Here is a 9070-nt window from a genome sequence, read left to right on the forward strand (position 1 = left end):
TATATGCGGTAAAATCTTTATTGACGTATTGCGGTCGAAAAACTAATTTTATTCAGCGTTCAGCGCTGTGGTTACATGTGGTAAAATCTCCATGATGTCTCCGTGATAAATCTGCAACGTGGGGGCACTGTGTGGCTTCTACACACTTTCAAAATAATCCTTCAGCGGAACGAATAGATGCCGGATGACCGGGACGCTCCATGACCTTACATGGGGCAGCTGTTGGGAGCAGCAGTTCATTTCTGAGACGTCCTTATACTGCGGGGGGAATCCGAAGACCCTCTCCATCTCCGTTATATGCGTTAAAATCTTTTTTCACTTATTTCGGTGGAAAAACTAATTTTATTCAGCGTTCAGCGCTGCAGTTCTATGTGGTAAAATCTTTTGTGATGTATTTCGGCGGAAAAATGAATCTTATTCAGCGTTCATCGCTGTAGTAATATGCAGTAAAATCTTTTGTGATGTATTTCAGTGGTAAAACAATTTGTAATCGGCGTTCAGCGCTGCAGTTATATGTGGTAAAATCTTTTGTGACGTATTTCGGTGGAAAAACAAATTTTATTTAGCATTCAGCGCTGTAGTAATTAGTGTTGAGCGAGCATGCTCGGCCAAATACCAGTTTGGTTGAGTACCGCATGTGCTCGAGCACAATGCTCGAGTCTCCTCCCTGCTAAGCAGCCAATAAACATGCAGGTAAGTACTGCCCTCACTGTAATGCCAGTAGCCAGTAGAGCACCCGAGCATCTTGATGTGTTCAGCCCGAGCCCCCAAGCACCTGAGAACTATGGTGCTCGATCAACACTAGTAGTAATATGTGGTAAAATCTTTATTGAAGTATGTCAGTCGAAAAACAAAATTATTTCCGTGGTCATCGCTGCGGTTATATGCGGTAAAATCTTTATTGAAGTATTTCGGTCGACAAACAAAATTTATTCTGCGGTCAGCGTTGCGGTTATATGCAGTAAAATCTTTAGTGACGTATCTTGATGAACTTCACGACTTTTCCTGGCTCAAAGCTACCTTTACGCTTTGTCTTCTCATTGTCTGTAGCTACTAGAGGCCTGGCAGGTTCCCCCAGAAGTATCTTGGTCGATTGACACTCTGTCATAGGGTTGCCACCCGTACGGGAATGACCCGGACAGTCCGGGTTTGTAATCTAGTGCCCGGGTACAAGCTTTTCTCAGACCCGGGCACAGGATTCCATTCCAAACTGCAGACCAGTTGCGAGCTAGCCTCACCTGACAGCTGGCGGTGAGCGGCGGCGGGCATTGAGCGCGAGCGAGCAGCCGGCGTGTCAGTCAGCGGAGGCCGCAGCAGGGGTGTCAGCTCAGCAGCGGACGATCATCTGAGACTGTCACTGCCGGCGTGGAGATCAGCTGAGAGCCTGTGAGTGATGCTAGGCAGCGCTGTCTTCAGACCCTCCCTCCCTCTCCTTCTCTTCTAGTGAGAGGAAGTGACATCAGAGAGAGAGCGGGAGCGTGGGAGAAATCATTCTCCGGCAGCTGCCCCGCGCGTGGAGCTGCTAGCAGTGCTCCAGCAGTTTGTTCTTCTTTTTTTGGGAGTCAGTCGACCTCTGCGACCAACGCCGTCACTGCCGTCCTCCTCCACACTGTCACCGCCAGATCTCTGAGACGTTCTGATAGACGTTCTTCAGTACCTCCTGCATGATGTTCTTTTGTTTTGGTTTCGCTTTGACATCTCATCTTCCTCTCCCAGCTGTCATCTATTAGCAGTGATTGCCTCCCTATATATCTCCTCCCATACTGCTTCACTTTGCGGTTTATACTACTTCCTGGATTCTGTTCACTGCTTGAAGTTGCTATTGCTGGTTCCTCAGATAAGTCTATTTCTTTATTTGTATTTTCCTGTTGGCTTGATCCTAGATGACCCTGACTCCCTCCGTATTAAGTGTAGGGAGCTGGTGCTCGTGTTTCCTCACTATTATAGGGTGTTCAGGTGTCACACAGTCGAGGTACGTGGACATGCAACTTTCTATCATTGAGATCTTTGCATGGGCTGAGCAGCCAGGGAGAGCTCTAGGCCTTCAATAGGGCTCACCCTTTTGTTCCTTAGAAAGGGGATCAAGTCAGTCGGATCTTTATTTGTTACTTCTTGTTTTCTGCAACACCATCCGTGACACACACACCTGGACCTCTGATCTGAACTTCTAAAAAAGGTATTTAAAACATTTGAAGACAGGGTTTTATAAAAAATATTAATTGAAAAGGGTGGGGGAGGTGGGGTGCAGACACGGAACTTGTTAGTATTGCACATAAAACATGCCCCCATAAAAAAATGCGACAGGTAACCAGTGACATGTTTTGTGGGGGCATCTTTTATGTGCAATAATACATATCGTCCAATACAGGCATCCAAATTTCATGTTAGTGCAAAATCCATTTTATTGATAGTTTTCGTCCAATCGACAAGTGCTTTTGGGGCCGTGCAGGGTCCCCTTTATCAGGCCCAGAAATGCGCTTGTCGTTTCAATGACAACTATCAATAAAATGGGAGCATACAGCAGACTTCCTTTCCAATCAGGAAGCTGGGAGGTGGGTTATCATCCTCCTTCTGGCTTCCTGATTGGCTAGGAAGCCTGCTTCACTTGTTGCTAGGCAGCCTGGCTTCCTAACCAATCAGCAAGCTTGGCAGTATGTCATGACTCGCGTCCCGGCCTCCTGATTGGTCAGGAAGGTACGCTGCCTACAAAAAAGTGAATCCGGCTTCCTAGCCAATCACGAAGTGGATTGAAATCATGACTCGCTGCCCCTCTTCTTGATTGGTCAGGAAGCTAGGTTCCCTCTTAAGCCGGTGTTCTTTCACTTGAACACTGTCTTCACGGGAATGCAGGAAGACAGGCAATGGGTCATGATCCGCCACCCACGTTTTAACCAAAAAATTGCATCGAGGTGCTAAAGTGTTCGGGTTTGGCTTGAAGAAAAGGTGGCAACCCTACTCTGTCATTGTGCCACTCTATGGCCTACTCATGCTGCTGCCATCTCCAGACTTGGTCATTGTGCTACTCTGTGGCCTCCTCCTGATGCTGCTGCCACCTCCAGACCCTGTCATTGGGCCACTTTGTGGTCTCCTCATGCTGCTGCCACCTCCAGACTCTTTCGTTGTGCCACTCTGTGGCCTACTCATGCTGCTGCCACCTCAAGACTCGGTCATTGTGCCACTCTGTGGCCTACTCATGCTGCTGCCACCTCAAGACCCTGTCATTGGGTCACTCTGTGGTCTCCTCATGCTGCTTCCACCTCACCACTATGTCATAGGTTCACTCTGTGGACTTCTCAGTTTGTTCCCACCCTTCCCCACTTCATGACTGGTCCACTATTTTCGCTTTCAGCCTGGCTGACATCATCATTTATTTGACCTTTCTTCTGATCTGTCAGAAGGAAGAAAAAATAAGACGCACAACGGATCCTGTCTATGTAGCAGCTGTAAGGCCTGTATTGTCCTATCAGAATTGGCTTATGATTTGGTAGCCAAAAGCAGGAGTGGATAGAAAACACAGAAGACATGCAAATATTCGGTTCACATGTCATCCCTGTTTTAGAGCCACTCCTGTTTTTTTTGGCATTAGCAATACTGATAGATTACTGACCAAATGCTGACCGAGTGAAGGCAAATGCTCAACAGACAGGATCCGTTTTCTGAGGGGTTATTGTTGTGACAGATCAGAGGAAGGGCAAAATAATCAGTGATGTCCACACAAACTTACTGCTGACACCCTCTCCATTCTGTCGGGGGGGGCTCTACTTTTATAAGCATTTAATAGAACAGGTCCTGTAGACATCTATGTGGAATCGGTGTAAAAGGAGTGCGCTTCTTCTTGATGCTAACATCGACCTGTAAGGCTGAGTTCATACTTCAGTTATTTGGTCAGTTTTGGTCCTGTGACTACCTAAATTAGTGAAGTGTGCAGTCATTCTAAGAGCGACACGTGTCATGTGCATGTTATACTGACTCACAGTATTATTTCACTACCAAAGCAGACTACCTATGCGTGTTACTGCAAGGCACAGTGTTTTACACCACTATAAAGGCTCTCTGCAGCCCGGAAATAGCCGTTTTTAACGCGATTCACCGTGAATAAATTTGTATAGAAGCAAATTTTTCCGAAAAATTAGGCTAACTGGCCGAATCGAATTTTGGAAAAAGACACTTATCTCTAGTTGTTAATATGTGATTAAAAATATTTATGGATACGACTATAAAGTGTAACTGGCCTTTAATTTGATTTGGATTATTTTTGCAAAATACTATATTTGTTACGGGCTCATGCACACAACTGGTCCGCAAAACACGGATCAGCAAAAAATACTAATGACGTCCGTGTGCATTCCGTATTTTGCGGAATGGAACAGCTGGCCCCTAATAGAACAGTCCTATCGTAATGCGGAAAATAATAGGACATGTTCTATATTTTTGTGGAACAGACATACGACAATGGAATGCACATGGAATAACTTCCGTTATTTTTGCAGACTAATTTAAATGAATGGTTCCGCATACGTTCCGCGAAAAAAATAAAAATAAATGGAATGGACACAAAAAGAAAATACGTTTGTGTGCATAAGCCCTAATTTTGTACTTTTTGCCTCTGAATTTGTCTTTTGGCAGTGAGATGCTATGGAAAACGCTCGACACTCACTGCTGCTGTCCTCACTGCCTCCCTCATATGTAGCTAAATCTGGCTAAATATATATATATATATATATGTATATACACACAGTAAATATATATATACATTGCTCAAAAAAATAAAGGGAACACTTAAACAACACAATGTAACTCCAAGTCAATCACACTTCTGTGAAATCAAACTGTCCACTTAGGAAGCAACACTGAGTGACAATCAATTTCACATGCTGTTGTGCAAATGGGATAGACAACAGGTGGAAATTATAGGCAATTAGCAAGACACCCCCAATAAAGGAATGGTTCTGCATGTCGTGACCACAGACCACTTCTCAGTTCCTATGCTTCCTGGCTGATGTTTTGGTCACTTTTGAATGCTGCCGGTGCTTTCACTCTAGTGGTAGCATGAGATGGAGTCTACAACCCACACAAGTGGCTCAGGTAGTGCAGCTTATCCAGGATGGCACATCAATGCGAGCTGTGGCAAGAAGGTTTGCTGTGTCTGTCAGCGTAGTGTCCAGAGCATGGAGGCGCTACAAGGAGACAGGCCAGTACATCAGGAGAGGTGGAGGAGGCCGTAGGAGGGCAACAACCCAGCAGCAGGACCGCTACCTCCGCCTTTGTGCAAGGAGGAACAGGAGGAGCACTGCCAGAGCCAAGCAAAATGACCTCCAGCAGGCCACAAATGTGCATGTGTCTGCTCAAACAGTCAGAAACAGACTCCATGAGGGTGATATGAGGGTCCGACGTCCACAGGTGGAGGTTGTGCTTACAGCCCGACACCGTGCAGGACGTTTGGCATTTGCCAGAGAACACCAAGATTGGCAAATTCGCCACTGGCGCCCTGTGCTCTTCACAGATGAAAGCAGGTTCCCACTGAGCACATGTGACAGACATGACAGAGTCTGGAGACGCCGTGGAGAACGTTCTGCTGCCTGCAACATCCTCCAGCATGACCGGTTTGGCATTGGGTCAGTAATGGTGTGGGGTGGCATTTCTTTGGAGTGCCGCACAGCCCTCCATGTGCTCGCCAGAGGTAGCCTGACTGCCATTAGGTACCGAGATGAGATCCTCAGACCCCTTGTGAGACCATATGCTGGTGCGGTTGGCCCTGGGTTCCTCCTAATGCAAGACAATGCTAGACCTCATGTGGCTGGAGTGTGTCAGCAGTTCCTGCAAGACGAAGGCATTGATGCTATGGACTGGCCTGCCCGTTCCCCAGACCTGAATCCAATTGAGCACATCTGGGACATCGTGTCACGTTGCACCACAGACTGTCCAGGAGTTGGCAGATGCTTTAGTCCAGGTCTGGGAGGAGATCCCTCAGGAGACCGTCCGCCACCTCATCAGGAGCATGCACAGGTGTTGTAGGGAGATCATACAGGCACGTGGAGGCCACACACACTACTGAGCCTCGTTTTGACTTGTTTTAAGGACATTACATCAAAGTTGGATCAGCCTGTAGTGTGTTTTTCCACTTTAATTTAGAGTGTGACTCCAAATCCAGACCTCCATGGGTTAAAAAATTTGATTTCCATTTTTTTATTTTTGTGTGATTTTGTTGTCAGCACATTCAACTATGTAAAGAACAAAGTATTTCAGAAGAATATTTAATTAATTCAGATCTAGGATGTGTTATTTTTGTGTTCCCTTTAGTTTTTTGAGCAGTGTATATAGCTCTGTATGGCTGACAGGATCCAGGAGATCCTATCCAGGATATTGCTGCCGGCTCTCCTGCATTTCCCAGCAGCTTGTTAGTTATTCAGTTAGTTATTCTATATATATATATATATATATATATATATATATATATATATATACACACAGTAACAGTGTATACACATATATGGTCAGTTTTAGTTATATAGAATATAGAAGGGGGGCAGTGAGAGCAGCAGCAGAGACCGAGACTTTTGTAATGAAAAACTACAACATCAACAAATAAAGTACAAAATTAACAATTAAAGTATATTGCAACAATAATAAGAATCCCTTGCCCTACATATTTTATTTAAAAAAAATATAATAAATGACGGTTGCACTTTAAGAGCACTAGTGGTCAATTCTACAAATGTAGATAATTCTTAAGTGACATTTCATCTAGTATCCGGAGCCCACTTTCTCTAATTTTGCCTAGAAGGCTCACAGAACATATTTTAATTATATATATGGTATATAAAAGTAAAAAAATACATTTGTGAAAATAAACCATGTTCTCACCTCTTCTCCAGGCTGTCAGTCCTCTCAGTGCTGTAGTCGTTCCTGTCATCCATCCCTGTCTCTCACCTGACAAGTAGGACAGGGCCGTGTAGCAGGGAGGGGACATTATAATGAGTATCATGAAGACGGTGAGTCACGGTGTTCATTAAAAAATTGTTTATTGCAAGATTGCGTTTCACATGAGGTCAAATACACAGAAGGATAATGTATATCCATACAGTAGTAATATATAAGCAACACAGGAAATATCCAGGATCACTGGCTCTGTGTATTTGACATGTATAATATGGAGGATGTGCCTAAAAAACTGATTGGAGAGTCTATGAAGAACCAGACACCTGACAAATTCGACCTGCTTTGTGCTGTAGGTGCCATGTGTCATCCATAGATGATTGATGATATAGGCATGCATTCAAATAATTAGGTGTTTATGTCTTTGTTACTCAATACATTGTAATGCATAACTATCCATTAAAGTGCCTGAGTGACAGATATACAGTATACTAGTTTAATAGCCCAGAGTGGTATTACCATTCCTACACCCTGCTACTGGGTCTAATGGTCTAACCATAATGTCATCTGTGCAGGTCCTCTTACACTGTGCATTAATTGTTCTGATATGTAACTGTTATTTGTTGTATTACATGTTATATGCCTAGTTCACCAGCAGTCTATTCTCCCCCTTTTGGGCAGAAGTGGGCCAGTCCTGTTTCCTACCAAGGGAGGGCTGCAGGAAGTTTTTAGCCATTCTTAGTCTAGTCTAGAGTTGGAAGGACATGAGAATCACCCTGATTCCTTACAGATTTACCTACAGAGTTTCACAAGGGGGTTAACTGCCACGCTAAAGGTACCAGACCAGCCCTAAAGTCCAGCCACCAGACTAAAGCCGAGTCTAGCACATCAGAGAGATAAAACAGAATATTTAAGTTTGCCTGCCAGTTTATGCCAAAACCTGCTGGAACCAAGAGAAGCACCACTTCTTGTACGGATGCAAGTTGATTCAAGTAAAGCTGTTGAACTTTATAAAAGTCTGGTCTCGATTATTTCTCCACCTCCACCATTACTCTCTCCTTTATTGCTTCAGTGCCTAACCCTGGGGAGTGACGGTATCCAGGTAGAAGCACCGTGATACACACAGAAAACTATTGAGGCCGCATCACACCACTAGGCATTACGATAAACCTGGGACACGATCGGCCCTGGGGGGGGTGGAAGATTTGCAGAGACCGGGTCCACAGGGGCAACACGTGAGCCACAGGGGCAACACGTGAGGCACGGTGGGCCGATGGGGGTAGTAGTTGATTTACTCACTGTTAGCAGAGCCTCCCTGGGCCGGCGTGCAGTGAAGAGCACAGCAACAGTTCCTTCGGGGCACTCTCTGTTGTCCAGGGATTCCCGCCAGATGGTAGTGGAGGTGCCGTTAGTGGAATGGGTTTTTGTTACGGTCCCTTGGAGGCAGGGTCCCTGGTGTATGTGACGCCAGCACCGTAAGGTGCAAAAGAAGGTGGTAGACAGGATGAGGAGTCAATTGTTGTAAACAATAGAACTTTTACTTGATCAGTTGTCTCAGGGCAGTCAGTACAGTTTATTTAGATAGCAAAAGTAATAATCCAAATATTAACTCAGCTGTAATCCTTGTAACAGGCTTGGCAATTGTAATTTGAGGAGTTTCCTTCTCTCTCTTTATCTGTCTATACTTTGTCCACACTCTAGCACTCAGGTATTGGATTAGCAATCCCCAGGGCGGCTCCCTAACGGCAGGCAAGACCCTTCTGCTCCATTTTAAGGATATAGCATGCTGCCATATATAAGGATATACATACACTACAAACACTGTATTAACAAAACTAGCACCATGCATACATACATACATACAAATAATGACATTACACACGTCCATATAGCCAGACATATCTTGTGAATACTTCCAATATTGCACCCTCTCAATATGACCATGTATTTCGATAGTGTGAATACAAGTTCATCTCAATAAATAAGATTATCATCAAAAAGTTAATTTATTTCAGTAATTCAATTCAAAAAGTGAAACTCATACATTCTATAGATTCATTACACACAGAGTAATGATGCCTTTCTTTATTTTAATGTTAATGATTATGGCTTACAGCTAATGAAAACCCAAAAGTCAGTATCTCAGAAAATTACAATATTATATACAGGGCCGTCTTTAATATTGATTGGACCC

General features: G+C 44.4%; 1 protein-coding gene across 5 annotated transcripts in view; it reads right to left on the bottom strand.

Moving 5' to 3' along the window:
- Positions 1-6930, bottom strand: part of FADS6 (fatty acid desaturase 6) — a 32443-nt gene extending 25513 nt beyond the window's left edge. For 4 of the 5 annotated variants that reach the window (XM_040435717.1, XM_040435718.1, XM_040435715.1 and 1 more), the window contains exon 1: positions 6865-6930. The gene's annotated coding sequence lies outside the window, so the exon portion shown is untranslated. The remainder of the gene's footprint in view (positions 1-6864) is intronic. The other variant, XM_040435719.1, reaches the window with a different exon arrangement.
- Positions 6931-9070: the final 2140 nt, after the last annotated feature.

This window comes from Bufo bufo, chromosome 6 (assembly GCF_905171765.1).
Source record: "Bufo bufo chromosome 6, aBufBuf1.1, whole genome shotgun sequence".
NCBI lineage: Eukaryota > Metazoa > Chordata > Amphibia > Anura > Bufonidae > Bufo > Bufo bufo.